General features: G+C 37.7%; 1 long non-coding RNA gene across 1 annotated transcript in view; it reads right to left on the reverse strand.

Annotated features, from left to right (window-relative positions):
* The window catches only part of LOC120322953, a 103537-nt gene that overhangs the window by 69086 nt on the left and 10072 nt on the right, over nucleotides 1-24379 (reverse strand). The gene's annotated exons all lie outside the window — the stretch shown is intronic.

Genomic DNA, 24379 nt, shown 5'->3' on the forward strand with positions numbered 1-24379 from the left:
TTTCAATTGCCAAAACCATTTTAAATTAACACACTGCTGTTTATGCTTCCTTAATAGTATTCAGAATCATTTCCGGATTCTGAATTTAAATTCTTGGGATTTTAGACTACGTTTTTAATAGTCTTTGAAATGTAGAGTATCAGTTATGTAACATCTTTGTAGACTGTGAAACACCTTTTAGTGCAGTTCTGCTTTACATATTTGCTATGTGATAATGGAGATAGTATTTACCGGTTTAGTGAGTCTTTTGCTTTTAGTGGTTGAAAATCACAGAATTAATTAGGTTAGAAAAGACCTCTGAGATCATTGAGTCCAACCTATGACCAAAAACCACCTTGCCAACTAGACCATGGCACTAAGAGCCACATCCAGTTTTTCTTTAAACACCTCCAGGGACAGTGACTCCACCACCTCCCAGGGCAGCCCATTCCAATATTTAATCACCCGTTCTGTGAAGAATGCTATACTTAAGTATTGAAAGCTTACTGGTTTCTACTATCTCTTGATCTTTAGATGTCTCCTCTTTATTTTTAAAACTTGGATGTGAAAGCATTTAAAAAAATCCTTGCTCAAAAGCATCAAATGTAATCACATAAATAAATACAAAATAATTTCCTTTGTTATTTTGAGAAAAAGACTGAGGTTTTATGCAAACTCACTACAACACATATGACCTTGAAAAAATTTCATGTGCTAACTTTGATTTTCATTATATGTGTCAGGTTTATATTATGCTTGCAAAGCACTGAGTTTTTTTAATTTGGTAACATTGCTGATTCTCATTCAAGCCATGATCCTAATATATGTTTAATCCCCAAGTCCAGTTTGCCAGCCCAGTAAACACCATTACTGTGTGAGATTGGGTTCAAGTTAGCGTATAATCAGGCATGTGTTCAGCTCAGAAACAGCAACACACAGCAGAAAACAGCAGGGAACAACTTAAAATGCCTTTCAACTGGTGGGATAACAAGTGCTTCTCTCGTGCATGCCAGGGCAAAGACAGTGACAGTTTGCAGGAAGGATGCTGAGCACCAAAAGCTTTGCTGTGAAATGCAAAACAATAAGCCTCACCGAATGCAGGAGGCAAACACAGGAATATAGAGGCAGTCTGATGGGAAGTGCCTGGCTACACTAACGACAAATGTTTGGTGGTGTATCACACAAGAGTCATTTAAATGCTACCCTGTTCTCTTCATCTGGCTACAGCTTTCTCCCTAGGATAAATGCTTCTTTCTAGTTTCACTTTGGAGTCAGGCTGGGCAAACACGTGTTACAAATGGTGCAAGATGGCAATTCCTTCTATCATCACTTTCCAAAATACAACTGGTAGTGCTGAAAGCCAGCACTGTGCCCATCAATAACAGACCTTTAGTAAGAGGATAGGAATCACCTCCCAGCAAGAGGTCTGAATAAATTTCTAACTGATTACTATTGCGTCTTACTTGCCTAGAGAAAGTATTGCATAGAGAAAAGCACAGAAAATGTTTCCATTCTTCTTATACATAGACAGAAGTTTTATAACCCTTGAAAATGCTCCAGAAGAAAGAGTTTCTCCTTCATTGGTACCTGAATCACCAAATAAATCTACAGTACTCACAGCCAGCTGCTTTGAACGGACCTTCCAAAGCCAGATTTATCTAAACTGTTAGGGCTGAAAGTACTGCAGGGCACAGTTAACTGTAGCCAATATCCAGAAGAAAATGATGCCTGCTCCAGCATGGAGAAATCCTGGAAATAGGAGGATTTCCAAATGGTAGAAATAATGGTTTGTAATCTAAGCAAGCACACAAAAGTGTCTTCAATAATTTAAATCAAATGTATTTAAGAAAAAAACCAAAAGCCAAAATCTCTCAGTACTCAGAGATCTCATTTGCCAGCAAGTCCAGATATCAATTAAAAATGGTCAAGTTAAAAATCCTTTCCAGCTGGGCTTTATTGTAGAGGTGTCAGCTGACCATTTAAGTGTGGCAGGACACAGAATACTTATGGTCATGCTTTTAGGTGCTCTCTGATGAAGAGAGAAGGGAATGTACTTGCTATCAACAAGGGAAGCAGAAGACCAGATGCTTCATGAGGTAAAGGAAAACAAAACATTCACATCTCAGTCAGAAATGTCCATTTCAGTTTGCAAAAAGCTTTCTGCTCTGAAAGACTGTCCAATAATATGCTCTCTTGTTTAGGGTATTGTGTAACTGTCATGCAAAAGAACAGGCAAGTAAGAAGATACACTGTGTGTTGTGATAACCACATTGTCTATGACTTAGGGTTTCATAAAATAAATAGCCTCCAACATTCACAGGGAGATCCTGTTTGTGGTTTTGATTTTGTCTCCACTAAATTAGAAACCCTAGTCACAGCTGAGAAGCATTTAATACTCTGTGCATTCATCTCGATGTTGTTGCACATGCAGAAAGTGTTTTGCCTGCCAAAATCTGTATATTTGCATCAATGCAGTAAAAGCTGTGGGGCACCATTCAGGAGCATTGTGCAAGTTCCTCATCCAGGAAGGAATGTCATGATGGAGCAGCAACACAAGCCTGATTCACACTCCATATCTTCCTACAAGATATTGATTGCTTAGGGTGGATCTGACCTCTAAGATCACGGAGTCCAAAATGTTCAGTTTTTTCATGCCAAAATATAAACCCACAGCTCAGGGATTCAGGTGTCTACAAATCCATAACTGGAGTCTCAACTTCTCAACTGTTAGATGCAGACGTCAGTAGGAAGCCCCTTTTCTTCCAGTTCACAAAGAGTTAGAAAGTGCATAAATAAAATAAAAACAATGAAGTCTCCATGAATAATGTGATTTCTGTGTACAATTAAGTACAGAAGCCTTTGGATCCTTTCACTTTAAGGACTGCTTTTAACTGTGCCCAAAAATATCAGCTGCAGGTTATGCAAGACAAACTTCACACTTTTATACTTCTTTTGAAAACCAAATTATATATAGTTTGTAAAAAAAAAAAAAAAGGTAGAAAACATGAGTCTTTGAGTACAACATATTTAAACATGACAGATTCATGATAGTATATGTTTGGACAATAACAAAAAAGTGATAATGCTTAGAATATAAGAAACAGAAAATGTTTACCTTTCCAATGAAAGAATTTCCATAAATTACACGGATGCTTATCAAGAAAGAAAACAACTAAAACATTGGCCAAAGATACTTTAAAGAGATATTTCAAAAGATTTCACTGCATGAGACTAGAAATGCTCCTAGGAAATTTGACTCATGAGAAAGGGTCAGAATGAGCCTTTAAGAAAATAACCTTAAATAATTAAAAATATCCAAGAACATTTCAAAACAATATTGTGGAAGGTGGAAAAAGGGCTCCAAGTCCTTGCTCATTAGGATGCTGAACTCAAACCAGTCTTGCCGAAGGCTCAGCATTTCACTGCTGCATCAAAATGGTTGAGGAGCAATGGAAGGAACACCTACAGGCCTTTTTACCTCAGCCCTGCAAGGTCCTTGATTTTTATGGTAGTATGAAAACCAAATTAATCCTCCTTTTGAACCATCAATGACCTTGCCCTTATTTAAATAGGCATTTAAAATTAAATATTTAAGTAGGCATTTAAAATGCTTATTTTGCATCTTCTGTGTTACAAAGTATTATTACAACTTCTGGAGAGAGGGTGAAGAGCAAAAGTATTTTGACGGCAAATTTCGAGAACAGAATCTACTGGATCTTTAAAAAAATAAAGCTCTTGATACTAATTTAATTACAAGTTGGATGGAAAACAAAAATCCAACTCTGAGCAATATACACATATCTTGCAGGGTGTTATTTTACCTAACAGTGCATTTGCTCACTATCATCAGATGAGATAGTTCAGACTCCCAGTCTAAGCTCCAACAAGAGTCTAATCCTCATGAAGGACTTTTTGCCCCTCAGAAGTGATGTCGATATCTAATACTTTTTTTTTTTTACCATCCCTAACTATTATGATTCTGTCTGTCTGTCTTGGTGGTATCACAAGATACACTTCTCATTAATTTCTCTGTTCACAGAAAATGAAAGACCAAAAATCCCAGCCCCCCCCTTGAAAACATCAGGACCACAAAGGAGCACAGAATTAACAAAAAAGTTGCTGAAACAAAAAGTAATATTTAGCCCATCTATGACAGAGCCTTACTGAAGACTAAGATTTGAGTGAGTTTTGAGTGATGTGCTGATACAAAAATACTCAAAATAAATGAAATATATTGTCCCAAAGCAAGCCACAAAATTTACTGCCAAGCAATAAAGAGAGATGGAGATGTGGCAGATGGGCTCAAGTTCATTGTAAATTTAGAGAAATGGATGCCAAGAATAAGATGTTCCCTAACTCTGATGACATTGACCACTGCTGTCGAAGTTCCCAGCCAGAACAAGTAATTTGTATAAAATTATTTTTCTATTTATAGTTGGCCTTAAGCAGTTTAAAATATTCTAATATGTCATAATTTAATTATTTGAAGAACCATTCCTATAAATAATCTTCCATGATGGAATTATTGATGAGCCCTTGATCTTGAGTACATAAAGCAAAAATCATGCTTTCTGATTTAACTTGGATTGTGCATTGTATTTTTTATTTATATTTATAAGCATAACTATTAAAATTTGGGTCTTCTGATTAAACACTCATCTGTATAAATTCATAATGTGATTTTTGGCAAATATTCTTCATGTACATAAATCTCATGCTCTGTACAGACCTTTTTTTTTATACACTAAAATATTCACAGAAACCAAACAAAAGAATAGCCTTTAACTTAACCAAATGTTAAGCTTTTTTCTTTAACGTTCCTTTACTCCAGCGACTGCATGAAAAGCTTTCTGAGGTATTTGCTTAGATTTATACTTTGGCAGCAAAAGCCAAAGCATGACAGGACAGCAGCTCTGTAATTATGGTGCATAGTCAGTACCATATCACTAAAGCCCAACCTTCCAGGTTAGAGGTGGAGCCAAACTATTTTACCTGGGACATACATAATAAAAAGTTTTGCAGCGACCACTATAGGTGATAATTGCACAGAAAGTGCAATCTTTTCAAAAGATATGGTGAAACAAGGCTTGTTTCTAACAAGATCTCAAACCAGACAGCTTGTGATCCTTTCAGCCACCTTGCAGAGGACTAGATGTTCTGATTAATAGCTAGAGGTCATTGTTTTTCAACATTCTCACTGTGCAAACACACAGATCTAATTGGCTTTTTTTTCTCCAGAATGACAAACAAAATGGACATCTATAAATACCCTTTTAATATGTCTAGACTTACACTATACCTAGGCAAAACAATTACAGACCTAAATATTGTCCCCTACATTATGTGAAATTTAGTTTACCTTTTCCTGAAAATGTCCTTATCACCAATCACACCACAGCTGAATCTACTGAGCATTCTCCATAAAATCGTGTGTGAAGAGACTGTCAGCTTCCCATCACTAAGGATATAGAAATGTAGATAGAAAGACTATAATCCTCCATAATGAAAATTGGGTTTGACTTTTCCAGCGAATTGAGAAGGATCTTCATGTCAGTGCTGTGAATGAAAGCCATCCCAGTGTAAGCCTGACAATCCCACCACAGATTTTATTCCATTCTTATCCAAATCAAAAGAATTAGCCTTGAAATATCTCAGGTCAGATCCTTACTAAGACAAGAAAAAATTTCAAATATAGCTAAGCAGAACCAGCCCTCCAGGCTGCTGTCACCGTGCTCATCAGGCAGATGCTCTTGGTGCACAGCATTTGGGGAATATGGGCTGCATCATTTTTTGGACCAGCAAAGGAACCCTCTGAACCTTTCCTCTTACACCTGTTTCACAGAGGGGCCTTTGCTTACCTGCTGCAACTCATTCTACTATGTAAAAGTAGACTGCTACTCAGTCCCCACAAATATAGGGATATACTTACAAATAAATTGGCACATCAAGTAAACACCTACAGACATACAGTGCTCTGGGAAACCATCAAATGTTTAAGATGATGTGGTATACAAATAAAAATATAGACAGAGTTTTTTAAAACAAGCTTCTCTGCTCCTTACACTTTAGTTTTTAGGTGATTTTTCCTCCTTGCTCACTGCTAAGCCCATCTGCTTATATGTGCAATCTTTTTCCCGTCCCCTCTTTAAGAGATCCTCTGTTCCTGCTGCAATCATTTCCATGGCAACTAATTTTCGTGTCACAAATAGAAAGCAACGCAGGTTCAAGAGGTGAAAATCAGAGGCAGATTGAGATAAACTTTTAAAAAGCTAGAATTACACACCAGCAAAATGGGCGAAAAAGGAATAATATGTCAGTTTAAATCAACCGTTTGCTACATCATCAATTAAGTTTGCTGTGCTTTTTGTCAGCTAAACTCTGCAATCCGTGGTGTGACTATAGGGTAAAATTTAAACTTGGTAATGCCTGAGTGTGAAACATTTGGGCACAGGCAGGGTAGCGAGGAGGGCGGCTTTCATACAAGGGTTCAAAAGGGGATGTACCCAGCAGAGCTCTGGTCAGCCCTGCTGCTGTCACGAGACACAGTGGTGACACTGCTTCTCATGGTACCTCAGCAAACATGTACTCCTTTTCTCTGACCACCAAAAAAGAACCCAACTATAACAACTTTTCCATTGGTGAACCCTGGATATCCAGAAGTATAGCAACACTGTAGTAACAGCAGCCTCATTTCTAGGGGAAGGTTGTTTTCCTCATGGTCTACATTTGAGCAGACTTGGTACAGGGCACAGACTGTGGAGCTCTCCCATTGCAGGTTTAATTTTTCAGAGAAATTATCTCCCTAAAAACCAACAATGCTGAATGACCTACCGAAAAATCCCTGGAGGTAGTAAAAACTTCACTAGATAAAGGTCCTGAGCAACCAAAAACTGGGCCCATGCTTAGCAGGAGGTTGGGAATCTCTCCCAAGACTTGTGCTTTTGTGATTCTATGACTTTCAGTGTGTTGGTGCCTCATTGAGCACAAATCCTATTTGCACACCAAGATGCAGGGCCAAAACAAATGATACAGAGCTGAAACTCATTCCCACAGTGCTATATCTGTGCAGCAACTATAAAACAGGCATTTAGTAGCAACTTCTACTTTGGAAATAATGACATATGGTTCTGTTATGTGATCTGTGTTAGCATTTCCCTACCTTAAGGAAATCATATTATTTCACTTTGGGTCTATACTGGACAAAGGGCACTTTACACTTTATTATGCATTAGGTATTTGCTTCTTTTTTTCAATTTTTTTCCTAAAGCAGAGGCCAGGAAGGTGCATGTGATCACATTTCCTGGTTGCTGATGCAGCGAAAAGAAATATATGTTTGATGAAAGAAGAAGGATTTTCAAATTTAAATATTTTACTGCAAATCATAAATAACAATCATGAAGAATTTTAATGGTCCAAAAGAAAGATTGTTTTTTCATTCCTTTCAGGTGCAGTAGGCAGCTCAAATGACTTCCCAGTGGCTTAATATGTTTAAGTCACACCTACTGCATTAAACTGACATATTTAATTATCAGTGGAATGCTATTCTGGCACACAGTCTAATTAAGCACTTGTGGGCCTCTTACCACAAGATTATTATTTTAAATCATTGAATCAGTTGGAGAAAAGCTTAGAAAGATAAGAAATTATGACTGACCAAAATCTATGTAAGAGAGACCTAAATCCTGAATTAGTCATATAAACCTAATTTCTAAGATTCAACACTTCCTAAATTTATTATGAGATCAGTATTCACTTACCACAGACTAGAAGAGCCAATCTTAGAAAAATATTAGAGCTGCAGGGGAAGGGAGGCTGTAAAACATGAGCTATTGCAATAGTCTTTCTTCTCATTCCTGATTGCCCACAGAAAGCAGAGGAAAATTGTCCTCTGGAAGCTCAGACATAGGAGCATACAGTCCCTGTAAGGACCGCACTTCAGATGTTTTTAAAATAAAAACTAATAATCCCCTAAAACAAACAAACAAAAAGAAACTCCAAACCCACAAAAGCCCCAAAAGCTCAACGAAACAAATTTAGATTGTTTCTAACCAATTGGGGTATCTCCTGCAAGTATAAATGTCAGAAGCCAGCCTAATGATCCATATCTTAATTTAGTATTTAATTTCTTGAGAACTCAAGATGGATTTCATAGTAAGAGTTGTGGCTTGGCCATTAAGTCACAGAAACTGTAAGACTGCAACCTGCTCCAAGACAGAGACATTTCTCAACTGTCACTATCAAAAAGTCTTTACTGTGTCTCTTCAACCACAACCTGTTACACAAGCAAGCTGCTAATCCACGGTGGCACCAAGACACAGCGTTTGAGTGAACACATCACCTAAGTGAAGCCATTTAACTCCAAATTTAACACCTCTCTTAAAACGCACAAAGACAAACCTAATAAAGGGCTGAATAGAGGTTTTGGCACCTCAAATTTGAAAATACGTAGAAGAAGATATTAACTTTTCATTTTATCCCAAATAAAAGAGCCTAATTTTCACTGTGGAATACAGAAGAGTACGCTGATGGCACGAAATAAAGCCATGTAAACTTATAGACACATCACATGTATTTAAAACATAACTATATGTAAACTTTGCAGTAAAGCGGAAATGACACTATAGGAAGTGCAGTCACTGCACACCTTTAGATACAGCACCAATTAAAGTCTGGGAAGAAAGGAAAAACAAGTCTAGTAGCAAACTGATTAACTCAGTACTGACAAACTGCATGGAAAGTCTTTAATCTCCAAAGAGCTGTGACCAAAACTCATTAGGTGATGACAATCCTTAGTAAAGGAACAGAAAAATCTGACTCTTGATAATAGTTAATAAAGTGTCAGATTGTAGAGGGGATCAAAACAGCATCTTAAAGTGGCTCACTCCCAAAGTTAGAGTAGAAATAAATTGACAAAGCATTTAGAAGAACTATTTGTGTAATTTATTTTGATAGCAAGATCACTGAACCCAAGCATTTTCTTAAAAGTAATTAAAATCAAAATTAATAGCACATTAAAAAAAAAAAAGGCATTTAAACTGGAGTTGCTGAAATATTGTTGAATATTCCTGAATCATCTGCAGGAAAATAAACAGCAAAAATCTGCTGCAAACAGTAAAAATGAAACCAAGAAAAGATGTTACTCTGCAAATCTGGAATCCAGTATCTATTTGTCGAATTTCTTGTTTTTTGAATAAATTGGGTGGGGTTTGGGTATGTGTTTTGTTTGTTAGTTTGCTTTTTGCTTTTTTTTGTTTTTGTTTTTGTTTTGATTTTTGTTGAGGGACAATTAGAGCAGGCAAAAAATTTGTTTGCTTTCAAATACCAGACCTAGTAATGGGTAACAGCTTTGTATTTGCTGTAAAGGCCTATGCTGTAGAGCATTGTAGTTTTATGGTGGAGAAAACTCACTGCAGAGTCTGCTTTACTGATGATTGTCTTGTTATCATTGAAGTTCTCACCCTGGACTACATTATTCAAGTAAATAATTGAATTATTATGAATTCAGATCTATCTGTTGTGGAAAATACCACATGCAATTAAATTCCAATAATAATTGGAATATTTACCCAGCACTGAGTTTCAGGAGACAACAACAAAAAAAAAAAATTTCTCCAAAACCTTGAACATGAGCTTTTGCTACTGATCCCATCTCAGGAAAGGTTCAAAGCCCTGTTTTGACTGCCTGACTGACTATATTGTCATTCATTGGCTCCACACACTCAAGAACGTGTAAAAGCTGATGCTGAAAAAAAAATTATGGGCACGATATTGCTTTATCTTTCTATTTATGCGTCCTTCTTTGCTTTACAAGAAGAGATTCAAGTGTCTTCTGGCGACTGGAGTGAAGGAATGGTTGTATCAAAGGCAGAGTGAAAGGATGGACACAAAATGTTTCCAATAGTGTCCAGAAAGCAGCATTAATTAATCTGGCTACTTGTACCTTGGCATCCTCTGTGTACCATATGCCAGCTTAAAGAAGTGCTTGCCAAGTCTCTCTTCCATTTTACCCACTGCTCCAAAAAAAAGTTTAATGTGTAGCAAGTTTTCTCCCATAAGTAGAAGTGTCAGAAATGCCTAAAAAATTACGTTAACTTTTAAAAGAATATCAAAACCAAACTCATTGCTTTAGAACAGTTTGCATATTACAATATCTAAATGTCCTTTAGATTATTTCTTGCTAACTGACAAAAGAAAAATGAGAATGGTCTAAAAAGCCACATTCAATTATTCTTTCCTTGAACATGAAACTGAAAACACCCCTTTTTTTATCAGTCACCTACAATGCAGAAGAGATTTAAATATTGCTTTGTGGTTTGCTTTTTTTTTTGTTTGGTGGGGTTTTTTTAAGTTATACCAAATCCTCTAGTTATTTCAATTTGAGACAACCTGGTTCTAATGAGCCTGTCCCTCAGTAAAAGATACAGTCCCTGTCCTCCCTTCTTATCACTGTGTAACTGGGAAAAAAACTGACTGAAAAAACAGCGACTGAAGAAGAATTCTTCACAGCAGCCTTCTCTTTCAACACCTTCCTGAGTAAAAGCAAGCATGTATATTGTCCCACACATCTATACATCCTCTCTGCAGGGTGTGCTTTCATGCCCTAGGTAAGACCCTCCCCTTTCAGCCATGCTGGTAACTTAGCATTTCACAGTACTTTCTATAGGGCTGAATTCCAATTCAGGGTACACACTCTGAGCAATTCTCCTTGCTTTTGAGACCGAGTAAATAATGCTGACCTTATATCTACAACCATTTTTTATTTCAATTAGTAAATTTTTATCTGGCAGGTCTATGCCAATCTTATTTCTCCACAGCTTTTTCTTCATTCACGGTATATGTTCTGTGCAGAGAACTTGAGCACTACAGGTGGGAAGACAGCACACACTGAGCTATTCAGAGCACAGACAGATGCACAGGTCTCTTTATTATTGCTCTTTATCCTGTATATTTTTTCTAATGACAGTGACATTTAACAAGACATGAGAAACAGTTTTGTTAGTGCACAGCCTCTAACTGCACATCAGTATTCTGCTGATTGGGAGACCTTGGTTTAACTTCCAACACTTTGTTCACTTCCTTTGGTCATTATAACCCATACACTGAATCAAGTGCACAAAAGCCCTAGAGCCACAACCACGTTCTGCTTTTCTTGTTGTTGTATCCATGACCCCACTCTGGTACAAACATCTATTATGTCTGTTCTGCATGCTTAAAATAGCACCTTGATCAGTCAATAAATCATACTTGACACAAAGGAGAAATAAAATTTAGAGAAATTACAGAATTATCACATCTTCCTCTTTAGAGGCAGACCATAAGCTGGATTCAGTTTGATACTTCCATACAGGGCAATTAATATGAAAACTAGAGCAGCTGAGCCAAGCAGAGGGTCAAATGTCCTTGGAAAGAAGCTGATGGTGAAGGAGGATGGAAAGAAAAAAAAGAAAGTATAACCCTGATGGTAGGAACAATGCCACCTAGTACATAAGGCAGGGGGTGATCCTGGCACTGCATTCTGAGACCTGGTGTGGCAAATTTCATCACAATAAAAATAGATTTGCTTAAAGATGTAACCAGCGAGGGAAATAAAAAACAGTTTAAGAACACCACAGTGGCCTTGAGCTGCTGTAGTCCCATAAGCTAAGTTAGCACAGCAATGCAGTCTCACACCCTGTTCTTTGATGAGACTGCTGTATACTCCCTTGCAAATGAAGGACTGAAAAAAATGAGATCTTATAAAAGACAAAGTCCTTAAATGAAGGCCTTAATTAAATTGCAGAATAAATATCATTATGTAAAGAGTCAGTGGACAGTCTAATGAGTCTTATGAGGACTTAATATGGTCTGTCTAGAGAAAAACATCCATGACAGAATTATTTGTTGACAGTTTCTCTGAAAAAGCTGTTGCAAACTGGCAGGTTCATCTATTCCATGGTTACCTGCTGAGCTGCAGTCTAGAGAACTTATACAACTTGGATGGGCATTCATGCTGGCACTGGAAGAAAGGTGGCATCTCCTTAAGTTAAGTTACAATTTGCACTCCTGTGAAATGAGATGGAACAAATAGAAAACCCCTAAGCTACAAAAAAAAAGACATGAAAAGTTCACCAGAAAAATAATGGGATGAGCTAAAACAGGACAAAGGATCATAAACTGTCTTCTCAGAAGGTATTAAAGCAAGGCTTGGAGACTTTTTAGAAAATTGAAGCATGATATGTGAGTGAAGATTAAACTCAGTCAATTGGAAGAAAAAAAAAGGGCTAAACGAAACCCTTGTGGATAAACAGCTACAAACAAAGCTGAATTTGTAAACCAGGTATGATACTGATTTCTTTTGTAATAGAAACAAAACAGAGTTTACAAAAAACCCAAGGTATCTTCCACTCCACATTGGATGAAAATATGCATTTGGTATGTATAGCTCCGTGTATATTTACGATGCAACAAGACAAAATATTTCAGTTCAGGTAAAACAACAGTTACAACATATACAAATAAGTATAAAAATAAATCCAGATTCAAGGACATGTATCACTGTCAACCTAAACAGAAAAAAAATACCCTGAAATACGAAAAATACATATACAATTTATTTTAGATACTGCCATACATTTCTTTTTCTGTATTTATTTTTCATTTATTTATATGCTTTTTAGCATACAGGCTGCTCTACTATATAGGGGTACCTGCTCCCATATTGAGTTACCAGAACAGCTGTAGTTAAGATACTTCATCTTCCTTTAATATAAAGGCTAAAACAAAAGCCCTTAATCCAAAAACAATATATTACTACTCTTTAAAACAAACATTAAAGACACCTTTATTAATGTAGACGAGCAAGTGGGGATTTTTCCACTTGCACTATCTGTTATGCTCTTCTCTTGGTTCTTTTTATGCAGTATCCTAATAACTACCTCCCTATGGAAGAACTCTGACTGTAGAATACACTGAATCTTCTGCAGAATTTCTAAGTCATTCTCTACTCTCAATCTTACAATGGAGAAGTCAGTCTCATTTTGGTTCTACACACTCGTTAGTGTGTAGTCAATTAGGAGACCTGGTTTTGTTGGGATTTTGGTTGGTTGGTTGGTTTTTGGTTTGTTGTAGGTTCTTTTTTTTTTTTTTTTTCTGTTGTGGGGTTTTGTTTTGTTTTGGTGTTTTGTTTTTTTTGGGGGGATTTGTTGTTTTTTATTGTTGAGGTTTTGGTTTTTTTTTTTTTTACTTACATCAAAATGATTTCTCCATAAGCCTGCTGACACAGAAGCCAATATAAAGTAACTTATGCTGGAATTATATTTCAAGTACAGTAATTTGTGTTAAGGTGATGTTTCTTTCCTGACAAACATGTCTCCAGATGCACAACATTTGTCATCAACTGGGTAACTCCATGTTGCCCTCAGTGCATAGCTTGCAACTACATCTGGGAGAGGAGGAAGTCTTTTGCCCAGCACAAGCAAATGACAATAGTTTCTTGCTGTTCTGCTGTGCTTGATATTCAGAAGTGGTAGCCAGACTCCTGTACCTTATTAGAGAAGAAGGTAAGCTACAATAAGACCTTGGATATGAATTATGAATCTCTCCCTTAGCTTATTAGAGTGATATCTGTTCTTGCTTGGCATCTGATGCCATTTTGTTGCTATCTGTCAGCAGGTTTTTGAGTGGTGAAGGAGCAGACTGGTTTATCACTGTGTATGAACACTGATCATTAGTCATAAAGTCAACTAACATATCCACCAAAAAAAGTCCAGCCTCCTTAATGGACCAAATAATATAAATGGTAGAGGATTTACAAGGCACAGAAGACGCATTTTTAGGCACTGTACTGAACCTTATCTAGACTGCTGCAGTAATATTTTTATGCCAAGTCCTTTATTAGGGAGTGTTTCAATGCCCTTAAATTAATGAAACATTTTCATGCTTGCTGTTGGTGTAACTCAGCCAGACAAGTGGCTAAGGGGTGAGTCTAATCCCAGCAATAAGCACTGGCCACATAGAACAGCTATTCCCCAGCATACCCTATACAGGGATCATTTATCTTTTGTCCATCTGCTCCTGCACCATTCAGGACCACATCACTGTGATTCCTTGTATTTTTATTCAAGGATGTTTGGTGCTTTAGAGGTGACCTTCCCCAATATGTGCTCCAACAGTAACAGTCATGAGCAATTTTCCTTGACAGAGCACATTATTAGTTGCAAAGTCCTTAATGAAAGAATACCCGCCCTACTCTCTAATTCCCCAGACGTGTAAAACTTGCTATGTGTTTCCTCTTCACCATTCAAGTTCCCTAAAAAAAGCTATTCCCAGTAAAAGTTCTTAGTTAAGAGCTGTTTTACACTACCCTTAAGAATCAGGGAATGTGACATAAAAAGTTCCCTGCAGGACTGCATCCACCAGGTGTTCCCAAGGCCACTGGAAGGAGAGAGGCAGCAGCCCAGCCATTTTAACCTACATTTCTTCCTTGCTCCACAGCATCCAGGCAGTGGGAACAGTCTGGAACAGTGACTGCTGCTTCCCACATTTCCTCCTGGGGTCCCAGACAAGATGGGTATACCCAAAATTTCACAGAATAATAGAAATGTAGGAATATGGAGACACACCAAGGACTCCTGACACAGGATCATACAAAAAATAAACCCATTCCTTAGCTGCAGGTACAAATGAGCCTTTTCATACAAAAGAGACAAGCAACACAGAGATTATTTATCAACCAGATGGGTAGGGAACAAGGAGAACTAGGTGAGAAAAGGACATGTGATGTCAAACAGCATTGCCACTCTGAAGTTCCTTCTCCTTTCTGACTTTTCTATCTATTTTTAAATACATATTTTTATTAGCTAGTAAGGTCATGGTACAGCTCACATAAAACTTGTAGAACTTGCAAACAAGGACACTGTCTGCTGCTTCACATAAACTGAAGGTTAATTGTGACTGAGGTAAAGCAATGCAACACTGCTGATAAAGATTTTTGGGGGTTTTGTACATTTCATTCTTAAGTGCACATGCAAAAAACCACTAAGTGGTTTTCAAGTATGAGAGAATTCATACAGAATGTCATGATAACCAGCATATTCTTAAATCAGTTAGTTTAGTAACTATAGATAGGCATATCTGCTTTTACTGGAAAATAGGAAAAAACAGAACCAGAGGGAAAAAAAAACAGAGTATGACCAGAGCGTAGCTAAAAAGAGAAAAAATTGCTCTTTTTTTTTCAAACAGTCTCATTAATTCTGAAAATTTTCTTTCAGCAATTAATAAAGCAAAAAAGTTATGATCTGAGGTTTAAAGAGAGAAAGTGCACCAAATCAGAGCAGGCGAGCCAAAAGCAGCGGAATCACAGAGAGCTCAGGGCTGGTATCAGATAGTAAATACGAAGGTACAGTCAGCTCTTTCTGCAACACAAGCAGCTCTTCAGGGTGCTACAGGAGGTCTGTTCCTCATATCTTTAGCTGTATTACTTAATGAACAACAGGTGAGTGAAAGCACCTGTTGGATAGTCACCCTACATCAGCATAATGCATGGAATTGTGGCAGGATAAAACAGTGTAACTTTCCACCTCACAGTATCATAATTTCTGATACTTTCCTGTTAATGTTATGGCTCTGCAAGTTTCTGCCCCAAGCTTAGATAGACTTATAGCACTTTTCTTCTAATACACAATACTCTAGAAACCAGTATCCAAATATTTTCCAAAATCTTCTACAGTGCCACTGTATTTTGTGCCATTGCTAAATGCAAGAGGACCTAAGTCATTCTCTCTGCTCTTTAGCTCACCTACAGATAAACTACTGGAAATAGCATGGGGTTTTTTCCCCCTCCAATACCATGTCTCAAACTTTTGTTTCTCGCTAATGGGGTACGGGGCAGTAAAGAGGGGCTGCTTCAGACTGAGTAGCTCTGTGACATTACCCTGCCTTTGGCACAAGGTACTGTGTGTTACAAAATGCACTCTGTAACATTTCAAGCTGGTATTTGTGTGTTCTGCCCAAGGGAAACAATGGGTCACCAAGCCATTTCACAGCCGGAAGGATGTCACTCTGTATCACTGATTTAACACTTACACCAGTCCGGAGTCATTCGGGGATCCAACTGGCTGCTGAAAGAGTGGCAGCTTGCCAAGATGAAACCCACCATAAAAATGGTTCACAATTTCAACACCAGGTACTAGTCGGTCATTTAATTACACTATTTCCCATTATTTACCTTATATGACCAACTGAGCACTCGGGAAGGACCTGCTGAGCAACTTCCAAGGTAGAATTGCAAAGCAGAAACAACAGAAAGAAGAGAGCAACCATCACTATTGAGTTCCTTCTCCTGCCCCTGTGAATTCACAAGGATCAACACCTTGCTGAATAGGAGTTATTTTAACAAACAAATCTACAATCAGACATACAAGATTGAGGTCAATCTTTTTTAAGGCTCAGTGGCCTGTATTCCTGATTATGAAAGAAAAATATTTGGACACTATTCAGTAATCAAAAGAGCAAAGGCATATGCCATAATAAAGTAAGAGGGAAAACAAAGCATTTGAAGAAAAGTGGTGTGTTGTACATATATTTCACTTTTAGTTCATTTTTTTTTCCCTCTCATCTCTCCACTGACAAATGTTTCATACAAATGGCAAAATATATGCTTCGCTAAGACAATTCTGTACCATCTATGTGAGTCATGCCAGGTTCAGATTTACAGTAATACTGAGGAAGATCCAGGGGGAAATCTTACCCATTATATTAATTGATTAGGTCAAAATATTAAAACAATTTTTCCAGAGTGCTTCAGGGAGACTGTTGGTGGGAAATGCACTTTTGCCATTAGACTAATATTAATGATGCTGAATCAGTTACACCTTCATATTTCTGACTTCCTGCTGCTGCTGGAGTTATCCTCAAAACAAAATTTGTGTACTGTTAAAGAAGTGACAAAGAAATACAGTTTTATAATTAATGTTTCCCCAGAAATCCAGATTAGAATTCAAGCATTCTGTACTCCTGTCACCTTTGCTACCTTAACTCAGTCTAGCGTAATAACAACATATGCATTTAAAGTGTTATCTGTCAACTCTCATCTCTCAGAAGTGGAAGAACTTGTTGGTTTGATGCAGCTTCACCTCAAATCAAGGATACGATGTCCTTCTAGGGGACAGAGTACAGTCATTATATAACTTCAGCTTGAAGGCTTTCCCATCCCTAATCCTTTCACTGTAAAACAGAGTGAATGATGACTTAAGAGCTGAGCTGAAAATGTTTGCAAGGTCCTCTAATACCTGGAAGCAGCTAAGACTGTTTCAGACCACAAATATGATGTCGGTGACCGAAGCAAACTTCTGATGCAGTAATGCTTGAGGTTTGGAGCCTACTGTAGCAGCACTGTGCAAATTTAGCAAGACAGGGAAAAACAGTCCTCCTTTTGGAGGCCTTACAATCTGAAAGGCAAAAGGTGAAATTACTAGCCATAGGACACATAGGCAGCCAATGCTGAAATTCAGATTAAAATTCAGTGCTCTCAGCGCCCAGTTTAATCTACCTCTTTGTCAGAAAGACACATGAGACTGCTCCACTAAAATCTGTGCAGTGGAACTGTCTGATTCAACAGAGAAGCCTTTGCTTTGAGGATAATTGCAGAATTGCTTTGTTTTGTCTTCCTATGTAAATCTGCCATATGGGCCTCAAGCTACGGTAATGAGAGAAAAAGTTGAGGAGTCTGATAATTCTTGGTTTTAGAAAGAGATTAAGGTCTGGCAGCTGGCAAGTATGAAGCAGAAAAATTCAATCTAGCATGCCCAGCTGCACTGTGGAAGTAGGATGAGCCAAAACAGACTCTCTGCAGACAGGGAAAGCATACTCAAGGATTGCCAAAGGTGCTCAGGTACAGAATGTCACATAAGATTAAAAAAAGGGAGCAGCAAAATTGAAGGGCCTTTTAAAAAGGTGGAAGCAGGTTGAGACATGAAAAGCACAATAATGGCTCATGTAACAAAAATGTGGGTACATAAAAGAAGATTATCTTAGTAAGGAAATTATCTCTTTGAATGACTATGGATAGTCATTAGGAATTCATTAGAGAGTGAAAGAGAATACATTCCATAGCTTTACTATCTAAGCAACTGCACACACTGTACAGTGCTCACAGTGTAACTCTTTTCGAGTAGTGATATCTAAGAGATTCAACCAGGTAGAGCTCCAGAAAGAAAGCAATGCCTTTCGATTCTCAAAAATACTACATTTTACAAAAGAAGACACAACAAATTAGCAAAGTAAAGACAGGAGGCCTAATTCAAGAATGTAAAATCAATATAGGAAGACATAAAAAACTTGGGGTGATGAGCATGTTCAGATTATACTTTTTTATATATGTATATAAAAATATACGCATTTTTGCATGTTTTATATATTATCTCATAATGTACAAAGTCATTTCACATATAGAGACACACTACTGACAAAAAGAATTGGGAAGATGCAAAAAAGATCCCTCTTCGATGATTTTTTTTTTCAAATTGTATATTCCCTTTAAAAAAAGCATTGCAATATTCACTGATGTGTTTGAACTAATTCCTGCTGACAGAATTCGATCCTCTTCTTTTTCTCATATAAGTAACTCCTGAAGGATTATTTCTGCTAGTGTACTTTGCTGACTTTCTCATTTTGAAATTATTAGTAACAGCTGTTCACCTATAATCCAAACCACTGTTTGCTCAAATGAAAAATGGAATTGTAGACTAAGAAATTTAAGTCAAGAATGCATTCTTGTCTCAAGGAACTGTGAAGTCATATGAAAAATCCATTGCATAGGCTCGAAAAATCAGTCCTTGGCTGCGCTGCGGACGCAGGACCCTAGAAATCTTGTGTTTTGCACAACTAAAGGTTAGGTAAAGAGTAATTTCTTCTTTTCTGGATTTTCCTGAACTAAAAAAAAGCTGTACCTCATTCAAGGTTTCAGTAAATTCCTGATCCCTTAAAAGATTAGGTAATTTGGTTGAAATAAAGAAATGTTCTGTCCTTATGCTCCTTTGGAAATGATAAGGTTGACTATTGTTCCCTGCTTAACACAGTGACTACAGAGTAACCCTTGTCCTGAAAGGAACACAGTGTTCCTAAATGTATCTCATAACTACGAAGGTACATAATTTAAAAAACCCCATAAACAAGTAGTACAGCTGTAAAATTAAAAAAAAATGTGCCTCTTAACTTTACAGACAACTCACTAAATTGACAAAATGAGCTGGAAACTTTCTTTGATGAAATTTTCAGTAATTGCTCTCTCTGCTGCTCTTTGTGGGTGAGTTTGTGGAGTAATCCATTCTGTTGTGGAGTAATCCATTAAAGTTAGAGGAGGGAAGTGCTGCTTCATTAAACAGCTAAGGAGGTGACAATACTGAGCTGGTGTTACCAAATCACATTTGTGTGCTTGTTAAATTGATCTACAGACAATACTGTTGTCAAAGCAAAAGAGCAATCATTACAGAGGAGAATAATGAACAAGAGGAAATTCTAAGACTTCTAAGAACCTTCCAGAAATGCATGTAACTTTCTTTGACTCCTGAACACAGGCCTGGGAAGGAAGGATCTCCACCTGGGCTTACTTGCTGTTGGGTTTCAATTGCTTTGTTGTAAATATAAACCTGACAGAAGAGAAAAAAAAATCAGTACTGAAGACACTGTGAAATGAACAAATTGATTTCCTCTAATGGATCTCTTCTTTAGAGAAAAGGTAGAGGAGAGAAAAGCCATAGTCCGCAAACTTTTTAAAACTCATGTAAAGGAATTTCTCAAGTGATCTTGCTCAATTAAGTCTCTGAGGACTAAGCTTTCTCATTATAGGAACTCTACTGCTTTGTGGGAAGCACCCAGGTGCAGGCAGAAAGAATGCAAGATCAGTTCTGATGGCACACCTGAAATACAAGTATGTGGTTATGTTAGAATACTCCTGTTCTATGGATATGCTATATTGTCTACTATTTCCTGGTTGGAATGATATTAAGCGAGAGGAATCACTTTACTCAAAGGGTCTTTTCTGTAGAAAAGCTCATGGAACTTCTGTATTAGTTTATGGGAGCATTAATATCCATTTCTCTAATTTGTTCTGTTTCTTCTACTCACCATCAGAAAACTCCACAGCAAGGGAGTAGCTTGCTAAAATTTGGAATTAGCCAGCTCTTTTCTGTTCACTGTTAAGACTACAGCAACATCAAAAAAGAAATGTGACATTTCTTCAGTTTGCTCTGTGGCAGCAGCCTGATGGGTTCTTAGTGCTATTGCTGCTTGTGTGCCATGGTGCAGCACACATGGATTTCCCTAGGAGTAAGTACTTATAGTGTTATGCTGGTAAACTGTGGGTTTTTCAGCGATAAGGCAGCACATGCTGCATAACTTCTTTGTAAGCTTAGGTTACAACACAGATTCAGCAACTGGATTTTGTGACAGGGCTATTCCTTATACCCTCATAGGATTTTACTCAGTTCAGTCATGAAAGGAATTTTAAAGTCCATGTAATACTACAGCAGCCTACTCCCCAAAACTTTTATTGATGCTGTTTGTTGTGGTTTAAACCCTGATGGGAACTAAGCCCCACACAGCTGCTCGCTCACCCTCTCAGCAGTGGGATGGGGGGAGGATCGGAAGAGTAAAAGTGAGCAAACTCGTGGGTGGAGACAAAGACAATTTAATAGGGAAAGCAAAAGCTGTGCACACAAGGAAAATAAGGAATTCATTCACCACTTCCCACGGGCAGGCAGGTGTTCAGCCATTCCCAGGAAAGCAGGGCTCCATCATGTGGTTATTTGGGAAGAAAAACACCATTACTGAACATCATCCCTCTTCCTTCCTTCCTCTTCCTCCAGCTGTATATGCTGAGCACAGAGGTGGGAGGCAACACAGCCAAGACAGCTGACCCCAACAGATCCAAGGGATATTCCATACTATATGTCATCATGCTCAGCATGTGCAGCCTCCTCACTGGTGGGGTAAGAAGCAGAAAAGGCCTTGACTCTGACTAAGTGCTGCTCAGCAACAATGAAAACCTCCATGTTATCAACACCAAATCCCAAATTCAGCCCCATACCAGCTATTGTGAAGAAATTAACTCTACTGTAGCCAAAACCAGCACATAGTTGCTTCTAAAAAGACTGACAAGCTTATAACTTTTTGGTGGTAGTGTAAATCTTGCAAGAATCCACTGACCTCATTCAGAAGAGTTGCCAAACACCTGTATTTCCTCTAGAAAACAGTGGGAGCTGCAGAAAAGGAGTTTGTCCTCTGAAAAACAATTCGTCTTTGCACAGTGCAATAGCTGCTTCAGTAATGCCAAGTGACACTAAACTCCAGTGATTTAGGTGCTCAAAGAATCTTCTCTATGTAAGTGGATCAGCAGGAGGCAAAGAAACCCTCCAACAGTTTTTGTTCTATCCTTTCTCCCCATTAGTTACAGCTACTTACACATTTCAGCTTCCAGATCTACAAATAATATTCAAACCCAACATGCAAATGAAAGTGTTTGTTTAAGCCCCTTTCCACAAAGATGAAATTAAAAATTCTCCATTAAAAAAAAATACAAAGCCTCTAATCCTCACCACTAACCTAAGGTTAGAAGAAAAGCTTAGTTAAACACATGCAGTAATTTTCTTAATCAGCCAGTACTTCAGAAAGGCAGATGCTTCTGTTTATGTTGGTCTATTATCAAATCCTTTGGTGTCTGAATAATTCTTACGCCTATCCTAAAACTTCATTAACATAAATTTCTTCTGTATTATTCTGCCTTTCGTGACAGATAGTACAAGTATTTTTATTTGGTTGGTTAACTTATCCTTATTGGCCTTGAGAATCACAGTATTTTTTGCACTTCCTGTATCTTTTATCCAACTGTAGTGATAAAAATTAGGAATAATTACACCATGTGTGTGAAAATCAAAAGCTGTATAAGAACTAATTCTGCAGTCTTGAAACTTCTGCAGAAAACCCACTGCTGTAACTGGCTTTTATTTAGCAAATACTGTCTGTTAGTCAGAGCTGCCTAGAGGGACTTATGCAAACTGAATGTAAATCACAGCCTGGTTGAGGCTGCAGGGGACCTCTGGAGGTCGTCTGGTCCAGCACTCCACTCAAGCAGGGCCACTTAAAGCTGACTGTGCAGGACCATGTCCAGAATGCTTTTGAATGTATCTAAGAATGAAAACTCCACAACCTCTCTGGACAGTTTGTTTCAGTGCTCAGTCATCCTCATAGCAAAGAGTTTCCCGATGTTCAGACAAAATCTGTGGTTCAGTCTGCACCCATTGCCTCTGGTCCTGTCATCAGGCACCACTGAAAAGCTTCTCCCTCCATCCTCTTTGCACCTTTCCTTTAGGCATTTGTATACACTGAGATTCACTCAAGCCTTCTCTTCTCCATGCTGAACCATCCCAGCCCTTCATCACAGGAGAGATCCTGCACTCCCCCAATAATCTTCATAGCCCTTTATTGTGCTCTCTCCAGTATGTGCATTTCTTTCGTGCTGCAGTTCAGAACTGGACACAGCACTCTAGTGAGGCATCACCAGTGTGGAGTAGAGAGGATAGAGCAACTGTTAGGCTTGCCACATATCTCTAAGTTATATAATACTAGAATAGCTAGGACAGAAATTTGAAAGCTCTAATTTCGAAATTATGTGTCTTACTTCATCTGTATTCCCTAACCATGACATCCTTAAGAAAAAAAAAAAGAGTGAAAAAAGACAGATCCTGTTCCTTAATATGTAGATTCCATAGGTAAGACTCTTTCATATTTATATTCTTGTGTCTGGTTAAACTGATGACCTCAAATTTCTATTACTGGCTGACCAAAAGACTCAATTACTGTATTTTTGACCTGCATTTCTGTTAATGATGCTGGGCACCAGATAGACCAAGGTACCACTGTCTTGGCTTCACACAGATATAAAAAAGGCTCTCCTTCATATTCTAAGTGCATTTCACACAAAATATCATTGTGACATTCAAAAACTAAACAAGATTTTAGAAACTGTCATGGCAGTAGGAATTTATTTTTTGACTATGCTCTCTTGAACAAGAGGATGCTGAATATCATTCTTTTCATCTTTTATGGAGAGTTTTTCTGAAATGTTCTAGTGCAAGTGTGAATAAATGCAAAAGCTTTGTTAAAAAAAAGTTTTTATCTTGAAAGACAGACATTTGTTTTTCTGTTCTCCACATCCTCTGTACTTTTTTTTAATTGCATTTACTAAAAATACAACCCACAGCCACTCTTCTCATAAGTAAAGCAGTAAATCAGGAGAGACATGCAAAATGTAGATTTTAAACAAAGTACTCGAGTCTACTTCCAGTTTGAACCCTCATGACCCTCTTATTTGAATATCAGTTCACTGTGTATCTGTTTTAGCAAAAGTCTCACTAGGCATCCAGCATGCAATCAATTTTTTCCCCTTCTATTGAGTGGCTATTTAAGAAACACAAATGACAGGAGAACTCCAATCCATTGCTGTCTATCCTTTGAATCATGAGTCGAGTTAAATAAATATACAATAGAGTGACTAGGCTGCATACAAGCAAGATTACACAATGCAAGGCTGGTAACAACCCTCTTTGGCCAATATTTCTGAAGAGCTTCAAAACAATTAAACCTAGCGAATAGGTTTCTAATCACCTTGAAGTCAAGCTATATATTCTTCTAATAGATTATCAAAACCCAAAATATGGGCTGTAGCTCATCAAATCAGCTACTAGTAATATTAATCTGCAAGTGTTTTTGCACTGACAGGCTTGTGTCACAATTAACAGATAAAACAACTAATTATTACAGCTGTAGCTATCAGGACCAAGTGTTTTGTGACCAAAACTTAACTGAATCAGTGCTATTTTCCTCCCTCATCTTTCAGTGAACTCTGAATACAGCCATCACTAGCCTACTTCACAATCCTCACTATACACAGTGGTATTCCACAAGATAACAAACTATTCTTGAAGTAATTAAGCTTGTGGACTAATAAGCATGTTAAATATATTAGTTGTATTTGGTTATAGACAGATGAGTTTGTATTAGCTTCTATCAAGAACCATTATAACATCATAATACATAATATACATTCCTATATTCCCAATATAGAGTACCTCCTAAAATCTTCTTGTTTAAAAGGTACTGTAAATATGTAAGGAATTTTATGTGGCTCATCAGCCTTCACATTCTACCAGTGCCTAACACTGCCTTCTGTTTATCTCTGCATACAGTACAGAAAATATAAGAGAAACGAATTCCTTCCAGCCTCCAGCTTAAAAAACTAATTCACATTAAAATACAACACTGACTTGCAGTGCAATAAGCCAGGTGAAACTAACTGCTCTACCAAACTTTGACAGACAGCTTCAATCAGCCTACTTATCCTCCATGTGGAAGGTGTAATCCAGGC

This window comes from Pipra filicauda, unplaced genomic scaffold (assembly GCF_003945595.2).
Source record: "Pipra filicauda isolate LSUMZ 115617 unplaced genomic scaffold, ASM394559v2 scaffold173_size1550139_pilon, whole genome shotgun sequence".
NCBI classification, from domain to species: Eukaryota; Metazoa; Chordata; class Aves; order Passeriformes; family Pipridae; genus Pipra; species Pipra filicauda.